The sequence below is a fragment of the Mandrillus leucophaeus genome, unplaced genomic scaffold, assembly GCF_000951045.1.
Source record: "Mandrillus leucophaeus isolate KB7577 unplaced genomic scaffold, Mleu.le_1.0 Scaffold616, whole genome shotgun sequence".
Classification (NCBI taxonomy): Eukaryota; Metazoa; Chordata; class Mammalia; order Primates; family Cercopithecidae; genus Mandrillus; species Mandrillus leucophaeus.
In genome coordinates, this window is record NW_012106653.1 from 654,190 (window position 1) to 665,243 (window position 11,054).

At 37.3% G+C, this 11,054-nt stretch overlaps 1 pseudogene; it reads right to left on the minus strand.

Moving 5' to 3' along the window:
* Window positions 1–9,991: 9,991 nt before the first annotated feature.
* LOC105553914 lies at window positions 9,992–10,514 on the minus strand (annotated as a pseudogene).
* Between the last annotated feature and the right edge of the window lie 540 nt (window positions 10,515–11,054).

Here is an 11,054-nt window from a genome sequence, read left to right on the forward strand (position 1 = left end):
ATATTTCTTTAATATTTAGAAATATTATTATTTCTAAATTTAATGTATCTTTTGCTATCCAAGATGGCAATTTTACTAATCTGATCAATCATTATTATTGCTGCTAATAATAAATACTCATGTCATCGATTATAAACATCCTGCCTTCATGATAATAGATGAATTTGCCTCTCTTAGGTTAATATGTCCATAGCATATCAAGTCTGCAGATAATGCCGCCTATCTATGGTACTTAACTGGCAGTTATACCTAAGGAAAGCGTGAAAACGTGGGGCAGCATTTTTGGCTCTCCCAGCGAGGGGGAGATGTGCTACTGGTCGTTAATGCCCCAGAGTCCAAGGTTTCTAAATGTTCTGATAACAATGCCGCACGAAGAAGTACTGGAATGTCTAATCCAAAGAGTGGCTCTGATAAGAACACCTCAAGTCATGTAGGATGGAATGGGATTGATGGACAAGCCAGGAGGTAAGATAAGATGGAAACTTATGGAAAAGCCAATGAGTTTCTCTCATCTTCCTTGAATGACCATAAAATTTCAGCCCAAACCTAGGAAAGTGAAGGCAAACTTTTTACCTCTAAGTCACAGACATGAGGGGGAATCACTTTCTCTTGGTTCCCCTCAATCGAACAAAAATCTTAACTTTTTGAGGTCACCCTGTGAAGCAGACTGCTTGAAACCAACAAGGACAGTGAAAACTTTTAAAGATTTTCTCAATTCCACTTGACAAATTCATTAGCCTAGAAGTGGAAGAAATCTAAATGATAGAGTATAGTGGTTAAAGGCACAGGTTTTTGAGTGAGCCACGAGGGTTCAAATTCCAGCTCCACCATACTATGTGATCCTGTTCAATCTACTTAAATTCTGTGTTCTATCTTCCCACATATAAAACAGAGAATGAAAAAGACAAATAGTGCTTTTGTATTATTTTTAAAAATAGGTTTGAACTTGCAAGCCCCCTGATGAGATCCCAAAGACCCCCAGGGATCCCTGACTACATGAACTAAGCCATAAGATTGTGAGAACACCTTACTAAGCCATAACATTGTGATTAAGGATTAAATGAAGATAATAGGTGATAAGGATTTGCATACCTGTGCATAATAGAATTTCAGTAAAATGTCTATTCAATTTAGTTACGGTTAGTCACAAAGACTCTTAAAATGCTGAAGTAAAACTGTACCCTAATGATACTGGACATGATGAGCTATGGCTCAGAAATTTACAAGCATGTCAGGTCAATGACGTTTCTCCTGTATTTCCTGCTGTGACATGGCCTGCAAAATATACAAATGTTGAATTTTCAAGACTATCATTTCATCTCTTTGGTATTCTTTGATTTTCGTATTTGATGAGTTAACATTTGTTTTTCATTTCAAGCATAATTTATACCCATTGTAGAAAGTTTGGAAACTGGAAATGCAAAAAGAATACCACGTTCAAGAAAGAGACCACAGTGAACATTCTGATGTATTTTTGCCTAGTCTATTCTTTGTATGCAAGCTCATGGACCTTAACAGGATTGCTTATAAAGTACAAAAGTAAATTTTGTTTGCACAGTTAATTTATGTATTTGAATTAGCAAGGTTTTCAAACTAAACATGTATTTGAATTTATCACAGTTTTAATCAATAGTTCTATTCCTGATTTCAAAACTTGTCAGAATGGCTTGGGTTTTTCATGTCTTGCTTGGTTCATCAGGAAGATGGAGTACTTTGCCTTTGGTCCCACGTGTGGACCCAAGTTGCTTCTATGGACTCAAGGAGATATTAGCAGCCATGGAATGAAAGGTGATGCAACTGCCTCCAGTGAAACCTGACATAAAGGTCATTAAATTATTACAATAGATTAATTATAGAAATTCACAACAAAAATTTGTTTAGGCTTCCACATATTTAACAATATTCTCCTAAATAATTAACAATAGTTTTTATTGTTTAAAGCTTCTAAATATATACAGTTGACTCTTGAATAATATGAGGGTTAGGGGCACTTACCATCACACAGTCAAAAATCTGTGTACAGCTTTTTTCACCCCCAAAATTCACTACTATAGCCTATCATTGACTTGAAGCCTTATTAATAACATAAACAGTTGATAAACATATATTTTGTATGTTATATGTATATATATTGTTTTTTATAATCAAGCAAGAAAAAAAGAAAATGTTATTAAGAAAATCTTAAGGAAGAGAAAATATATTTACTATTAATTTATAACATAAACAGTAAATTAATACATATTTTGTATGTTATATGCATTCTTTACTGTATTTTTTTTAGGGCTCTTTATCTTTCACAGGGGAAAACTTGTCAGGAAGTGATTTGATTGTGTGTTGCCCCAAGAGACATACTGAGATCACTACCCATTGTTAAGGCTCTCAGACTGGTTTGAGTACCTACATTGGAGCTACTGAGAGTTAGTGACCTACCCTCAATCCCCCAGCTCAGGCAGAAGCCGGAAGACTGCTTACTTGTTAGGAGTGTTTTGAGAGAGGGGAGGGCTGAATCATCTACAGTGTTATCTAATTTAAAAATAACCAGAAAATCTGGTTGTGGTGGTGCACACCTATAACCCAGCCACTTGGTAGGCTGAGGAGAGAGGATTGCTTGAGCCCAAGAGTTCGAGTCCAGCCTGGACAACATAGCAAGGCCTTGTCTAGTTTTTTTAAAAAAATGGCAAGAAGGAAAGAGCTCAACCTATTGGGGGCAAAAAAAGAGAAGGCAATTCTTAGAACCAAATTCTAAATACAACTTAGTATAGCCAGCAAGCAGGGGAAGCATAGAGCCATTTGTTCAACTTCCAGAAAGAGTTACTCCCTCTATTCACCTCTTTAAAAAATCTTGAAGGGATACCAAGTCTAACACAAGAAAGTTAAGTCATTGCACGAAATATTCTGTCTATTTCCTTTTCTGGTGTGGGCCACTTAGAGGAAGCAGCTACTATCAATGATGTCAATGATGTGCTGTATTCTTAAAATAAAGTAGGCACAATAAGAAAGACAATGCTACTAAGAACATAATAAGGAAAAGATATTTACTATTTGCTAAGTGGAAGTGGATAATCATAAGGGTCTTCATCTTCATGTTCACATTGAGTAGGCTGAGGAGGAGGAGGAAGAGGAGAGATTGAGCTTGCTGTCTTGGGGGCAGCATATAAGTAGTAGTCCCACACAGTCCAACCTGTGTGGTTCTCAGTTCATCTGTATACTTTTGTAGCAAGCTATTTTTTACAGTTAATGTTTACTACAGATTCAGGGACTCGGTGGTACAGGCCTTGCAGGCTGTTCTAAGAGGTTTGAAAATTATTCTATGTGGGATGAAGAGGCACCGATGGGTTTTAAGGCAGAGAGTTACAGAATCTAGTATTTTAGCAAACAATCTGGGTAGAGTATGGATTACAGAGGAACAGAAATAGAGCACAGAGATCAAGGCTGCTGTTGATTTAGTGCATGTGTGTTGATGTAGCTTGGGTATGGTGGAGCCAGCAGATATGCAGAGAAGTGGATGGAGTTGAGCTGTGCTTTGGAGATAGAACAGACAAGACATAGTAATAGATTGCTGGTGGTATACGAAGGAGTGAGAGAAGCAAGAATAGGTCTTAAGTTTCCAGTTTATGCAACTGATGAATGGAGACATCATTTATAGGATGGAAAATATGGAAGGAGAAATATATTGCAAGGAAAGGTCAGGATTTCAGTTTTGGACATGCTATTCTCACTACCTTGATTCTCACTATCTTGATATCCCATCTCCTCATGGATGTGGCCCTACATGGGGCACGTGCCCTAGTTAGTGCTGGTAGGAAACATGTTTCCAGGTAGCTGAATGCGAATGAATTCACAGTGTGGTATCTATGTCTGGTGGCCAGTAAAATGCTGGAAGACATTTACCGTATTGAGATTATTTCTGTTTTAAATGGAGAGGCATAGTTTAAGAAAATTTATTGGTTCACGCATCTGAAAAGTTCAGGAGTGCTTCAGGCACAGCTGTATATGCAAGTGTCCAAATGGTGTACTCTCTCTCTGTTTCTCTCTCTGTTTCTCTCTCTCTGTTTCTCTCTCTCTCCCTCTCTCTCTCTCCCTCCCTCTGTCTGTCTCTTGTCTACCTTCCTGTCTCCACCTCTTTTTCTTCTGTATTGCTTCATTCTCAGGCTCTTTCTGCCTGATAAGATGACTGTTAGCTTCAGGTTCACACAGACCTCATAGCTCCCAATCTCCCATATCTTCTGAAATATACAAGCCTCTGCCCTCGGGCCCACGTGTCCTGTGCCAATTATGTCTAATTACTATAGGAATGGAGGAGTTCTTCTAACAGCCTGGATCACATGTTCAATCCTGGACAGGGCAGGGCTGCCTCTACTAGAACCACAAGAAATCTGCTCTGCAAAGAAGAAAGTGGTTGTGTTCCTAACAGAGGGAGGACTATCAGGCTGGCTAAAACCTAGTCAATGGAAAGAAATGATGACTTTGTTTTCAAAATTGTTTTCTGCATTTCTTCTCTTTGGCAGGAATTGCATTGCCAGACTAATTGTCTATTAAAGCTAGATAATGATACATCTTTACCTTCTGTATGTACAAGAATGTTTACATTTCTATTTGTAGAAGGCATGCATCCACACTATTCAGAGGTGGTATCTTGTAGTCAAGCTACAAATGCAAAGGAATTGTGGAAACAAATTCAAAAAATAATAATAATCTGGAGGGGAAGTGGGAGGTAGATTGAAGAATATAGATGAAATAAGAAGGTAGAAATAATTAGTGGAGCTGGGTTATGAATAAATAATGGTTTTTCTATACTGTCCCTTTTTATTTGTATATGTTTGAGTTTTTCCTTAATAAAGGGTAAAAAAAATTAAATGGTAGGGATTGTTGGTGAATAATAGGCAGAACACATCAGTTTTTTAATGACAACTGGAAATTATTGTTTCCTGTTTCAAGTCATTCTTCCTAAACTCCTGAAATAGCATTATGCCACAGGCTTGGGAATCTGCACTAAAAATCATAGCCCATAATTAACTGATTACTTGGGTCAAAGGCCAGGAAAAGTTTAAAAAAAAGAAAAAAGAAAACTGCAAATAACCTTAGAATATTCTCAGTAGGTTTCTCTATAACATGTTAATGTACATGTAAGTTGCCATAATGGAAATGTCATATGTTAGACCTATCTGCTCTTTGTCTAGAATTTTGACCCACTGAGTCCAGGATTAGTCTTTTAAAAAGGAGACAAAAATTTCAAATGGAATGTGTTAAGATATTAGGTTTAATATCTTGAGAGCACTAAAAATTCCTTTTTTAAAAATAGAATAGCCTGTACTGTGAGTTCCAACCATGGAGTTGAAAAGAGAGAGTAAAAAAGAAGAAAAGAAAAATCAAAGACCAACATCTACTCATCCAGTGCAGTCCCTGTGCAGTCCTGAAGGTGACAGAATTTTCCACAGACACTTTATTTAGCTTAAGCCTTTTAATCCTCTCTAGCATATGAGTGAACAATACCAACATCTAGTAAGGAATTCTATAAAGTTCATAGCTCTTGACCTTGGTTTATAGAGTTAAGTAAATAAATTTACTAGGAGCTAAGCAAGAATAACCTAAGTCTCTCTCTGATATTACTCACCTTCATACCTTACATATCTACATTTTTGTATTATATCTAGTGATCACACTTAGGTCCTCTGGGATGAGTTTATTGTTTTTGTTTCACTGAAAATGACTGAAGACACAAGAGTTTTAACATATTTTAGTTTTTAATAAGGCTACAGTCAGTTTATTTCCATTTTTACTTAATATGTCACCTCACTAACTTGGCTATGGTATATAAGTGTTGTCAGAGTGTATAGGCTAAAATAGCAACACACTCACATGGTAAAATAGTGTCTAGCTTGTTACAAACATGCTATCTACTTTATTTGAATAATTTTCCCTCAATGAATGTTTCTGTTAATCTGACTTCGTCTGTATAAAAATATTGTGAAAAAGGGAGTATGAAGTATGATTTATTTCACCTGTCCCCTTGCTTGTATGAACTTAAGGAAAAGGAAAGTCAGAAAATGTCCTCTGAGGGTAAAGTGTTGGCCAGATGGCTGACCTCTATAGTCATTCTTAGTTCTGCCATATTGATTGGAAACACCACCTTAGAGAAAAAGGATCTAAGGCTTTTGTCATTACTATCTTATTTCCTTTGTCCTTTGTTTTTGCTTGGTAATTGATATGGTTGGTATACCAAGAGGAACTTTTGAGCGCCGGGCACAGATTTTCACATCCAAAAATAAACAAATAAAGAGATTCCAGCCAATTCAACTGAGTGCAGAAGCTCACTACAGTCAGGTGGGATTTAGCCACACAATGGATATGTGTTAAGTTGATAAATGTGTCCTTGCACTGATGCATTTGCTTCTGTGCTACATTTGGCACTAAATACAAACCCTTTCCAACTCAGTAATTTCAATTCCTTCTATTAAACTCTACTTGTTCATCTCTTTTGTTTTTCTGACCATCTGTCATCAGAGTTACCATAAAATTTGAAAATATCTTTGCTAAACTGAACAAATCACTTTTTTCATGAATCAACAAGATACCTTTTTTCAATGACCCAAATCCTTTAGAACAAGAGAAAAAAATTAGTTTCTTTCTTCCTTTGAAACTAGTAGTAAATTAGTGGGTGAATTGAGGCCACACATTTTTAAAACATCACTGATTTTCACCATTTTATAGGTGTAGAGTTCTTCTTAGAGCTATTTAAAACATATTAAATAAATTATAGTTCATTTTGTTGCTTGAAGGATTTTAGGTTCAATATTGTACCAAGTAGCCCATAGTCTAAGTCCCTAATGCAAAATTTTATACATTGTAGACACTAAAAAACAATTTCTCAAATAAATAAATTTAAAAATTGAATATTGTATATTTTGTTGAATTACAAATAACGCTTTTAAATGCCTAACACAGGACTGGCATACAGTAGGCATCCAATACATGCTAGGTAAAATTGACATGCATATTGAACAATAATGTGGTTTGGCTGTGTCCCCACTCAAATCTCATCTTGAACTGTAGTTCCCATAATAACCATGTGTCATGGAAGGACCCAATGGGAGGTAATTTAATCATGGTGGTGGTTACCTCTATGCTGTTCTTGTGATAGTGAGTGCATTCTCACGAGATCTGATGGTTTTATAATGGACTTTCCCCACTGTGCTTCACTCTGCACTTCTCCTTCCTGCCACCATGTATTTGCTTCCCTTTATGCCATGATTGTAAGTTTCCTGAAGCCTCTCCAGCCATGCTGAACTGTGGGTCAATTAAACCTCTTTCCTTTATAAATTACCCAGTCTCAGATACGTCTTTATTAGCAGCATGAGAATGGACTAATACAAACAACTAGATATAATAGATGTAAATAAATGACTTTATTCGTAAATGCACTGAATCAAAAACTTTTTATTAAGAACCTATTCTTTCCCAAAAATGGTTCTAGTACTAGAGAAAATAGAGGTGCAGTCCCTGATGCAGCAGATTTTACAAGCTGTGGGACAATAGATACTAACCCAATAATTACTCTTAAGATTGAGTGATGGGAAAGTACTTTGAGAAAGAAACCTGGTTGTGTGAAAGAATATAACAAAGAAATATTCTATGTACTGGAGTTGGACAAAAGCTCAGGAAGACTTTCCTGTAGAATTGATTAAGCTGAGACCCAAAAGAGAAGCAGAAAAGATAACTGGAATGAAAGTTGGGGGGTTGGAAAAAGAATAGTGTGTCTGACATGATTCTGAACAGTTAGAAAAGGCCAAATTATGTAGATCCTTGCAATAAAGCTACTTAATGATTTTGAGTGGTGATGCTAGAGGTGTAGTAGGGTGGTACACATGTGAAGCATAATTAAATTTTATTTAAATTGGTAATCTGATCACAGAATTGAGAAGTCAAATGAATGGAAGAGACTTACATGATTAAAACAAAACAGTGACCTCTCCGAGTTGAGCTGAAGACAGGGGAGTGCTGGAGCCCACACATATACTTGGACGACCAGACTGTGTGCATCTCTTCCTGATGCTGCATTCAGTGACATCACATTGGTAGTTTGAAATCAACCGTAATGGAGGTATTTATGGAAATCGGCAAATGTTACAAATGAAAACTTTTCTTCCCTGGAAAACCAGTTGTTAAACATTCACCAGCACATCACTGATTGAAGAGGAAGGAAGATGATTGGGTCAGGGGAAGTGAAGGTGGCTAAGGATGGTAGGGTAATTTGATTTGCTCAGTAAGTGACCCATGCCTTTCTTTTTTTTTTTTTTTTTTTTTGAGACGGAGTCTCGCTCTGCCGCCCAGGCTGGAGTGCACTGGCCGGATCTCAGCTCACTGCAAGCTCTGCCTCCCGGGTTCACGCCATTCTCCTGCCTCAGCCTCCCAAGTAGCTGGGACTACAGGCGCCCGCCACCTCGCCCGGCTAGTTTTCTGTATTTTTTAGTAGAGACGGGGTTTCACCGTGTCGGCCAGAATGGTCTCGATCTCCTGACCTCGTGATCCGCCCGTCTCGGCCTCCCAAAGTGCTGGGATTACAGGCTTGAGCCACCGCGCCCGGCCGACCCATGCCTTTCAAACTTAATAGTTCCAGCCATCTATGAATCTTCCATGGTTCAGTAACTTTATAATGACAGCAATACATCCTTGTTGCAAGTGCCTACTGTGTGCCAGCAATGTACTTGGTGTTCTTCCTAGGCACCTTATGCAATTTTAGCAACTTTATTAGTTGAGAATTATCATGCAAATCTTACATGGGACAATTCTGAGATCAAGACGTTTCAATGACTGCTCAAAATCAATAATTATTGAGGAAGAGGATTTGAAGTCAAGGCTTTCTTCTTCAAAAGTCCAAGTTTTTCTTACATTCCGCCTCTCTCTTTTTGTCCCTGCCTTCACTCCTACATGCACAAAAGTGCTTTTTTTTTTTCCTCCACCACTTTAGATTCCATAGCTCAAAATATCATTGCCACCAGGAACCAAGATATCAAAATTAGAATAAATAAAATCACAAAAGGAGTTTGAAAATATCAGATAACATGGTGCTATGGTTGGAATGTCTGTGTCCCCTTCAGCATTCATATGTTGAAACCTAAGGCCCATTGTGACAGTATTGAGAGGTGGGGCCTTTGGGGAAGTGATTGAGTCATGAGAGTTTTGCCCCCATGAATGTGATTAGGTGCTATTATAAAGAGGCTTAAAGCCCTTTCTGCCCTTCTGCCTTCCATCATGTGAGGACACAGTGCTTGTTTCTTCCAGAGGACATAGCAACAAGGCACCATGCTGAATAAAGAGACCAGGCCCTCATCAGAAACCAAACCTACTGGTGCCTTGATCTTAGATTCCCAGCCTCTAGAACGGTGAGGAAATTTATTTTTGTTATTTATAAATTACCCAGTCTCTGGTGTTTGTTACAGCAGCACAAAGAGACTAAGTAAGACACACAGTAAAAATAGTGCTGAGACCCCTGAAAGAAATAAATAAAGTAGAGCAGGATAGGAAAGTAAGAACTTACTAGAGGGGCTAAACTTTTATCTAGATGTTGAAGAAAGCAACAAAGTAAAAAAAAGTTCTACCCCTGCACTTTTGTTATGCAGGGCAACGAATTCTCTTCACTTCATCAGAATTAAAAATGTTTGCTCATCTAAGGCCACCACTAAGAAAAAGAAAAGCAAGCCACAGACTGGAAGAAAATATTTACAGAGACTCGTATTCAGAACATACATTAAGAACTCCTGTACCTCAAATAGTAGAAAGACACATACTCTATTGAAAACTGGGCAAAATACTTGAATAGGTATTTCATAAAGGAAGATGTACGAATCCTTAATAAGCACCTGACAAAGGTCTTATCATCATCAATCATTAGGGAAATACAAATTAAAAGTGCAATAAGATACAACTATACACAATAGAATAGAAAAATTAAAAAGATGAACAACACAGCATTAACTTCCTATAGCAGCCATTAAAAAGTACCAGAAATTGTGCTTTTTTGTGTAAATTCATTGCTAGCCTTCTTTGGACTTATGTTTGATTCTATCTTAGATTTACATGAGGTTTTAATTTTTTTGATTCCTTCAGAATTATTTAAATCAGTTTTATTTTCGGAACACTTTTGATTAGCTTTCTTGGTTTCTTTCTTTTTCTCCTCAACTAGATTTTTAAAATCTATTTCTTTTTTAGTCTGGGTTTTTTTTTTCTTCTTTATTTTCTTTTGTTTCAACACTTAGCTATCTTCATTAGAGAGATTGGAATAAGAATCTGAAAGGTCATAAAAACTTTTCAAATCCTCTGTAGTGCTATGGTTAATGGGGCGCCCTCTTTTATCCACAGCATAGTTCAACTTGAACTTCCATGTCATGAAACATAGCTCCAAATCGCTTGTAAATTTTGGCTTTTCGATCCTCTTCTGGCATTTCCCAAAATCTTGGGTCATTTGCAACCCGTCTAAACTGCTGGTCACTCATTATTTCTTGTTTGGAAGACATTTTTAATGTTTAATCTTGCTGAACAAATGCTTGAAGAAACCAAGTACATCTGGAGTTAAACAGCAGACATTTATTGTCTCACAGTTCTGGAGTCTAGAAGTCTGAGATCAAGGTGTCAGCAAGGTCAGTTCCTTCTGAGACTGTGAGGGAGTTTATGCCGGCTTCTGGGGGTTTGCTGGCAATCTTTGGTCCTCCTTGGCTTGTGAATATATCACCCTAATCTCTGGCTTCATGTTCATGTCATTCTCCCTATGTGTTTATCTGTCTCTATGCCCAAATTTTCCCTTTTTATAAGGACAAAGTCATATTGTATTAGGCCCACTCTAGTGACCTCATCTTATCTAATTACATCTGCAATGGACGTGTTTCCTAATAAGGTCACATTTTGAGCTATTGGAGGTCAGAACGTCAACATATTGTTGCAGACTGACACAATTCAACCCATAAAAACACCAAATGTTAGTAAGTATATGACACAATCAGAACTTTTTTATGTTGTTTGGTGGGAATATAAAATGGTACAGCCAGGCATAGTGGCTC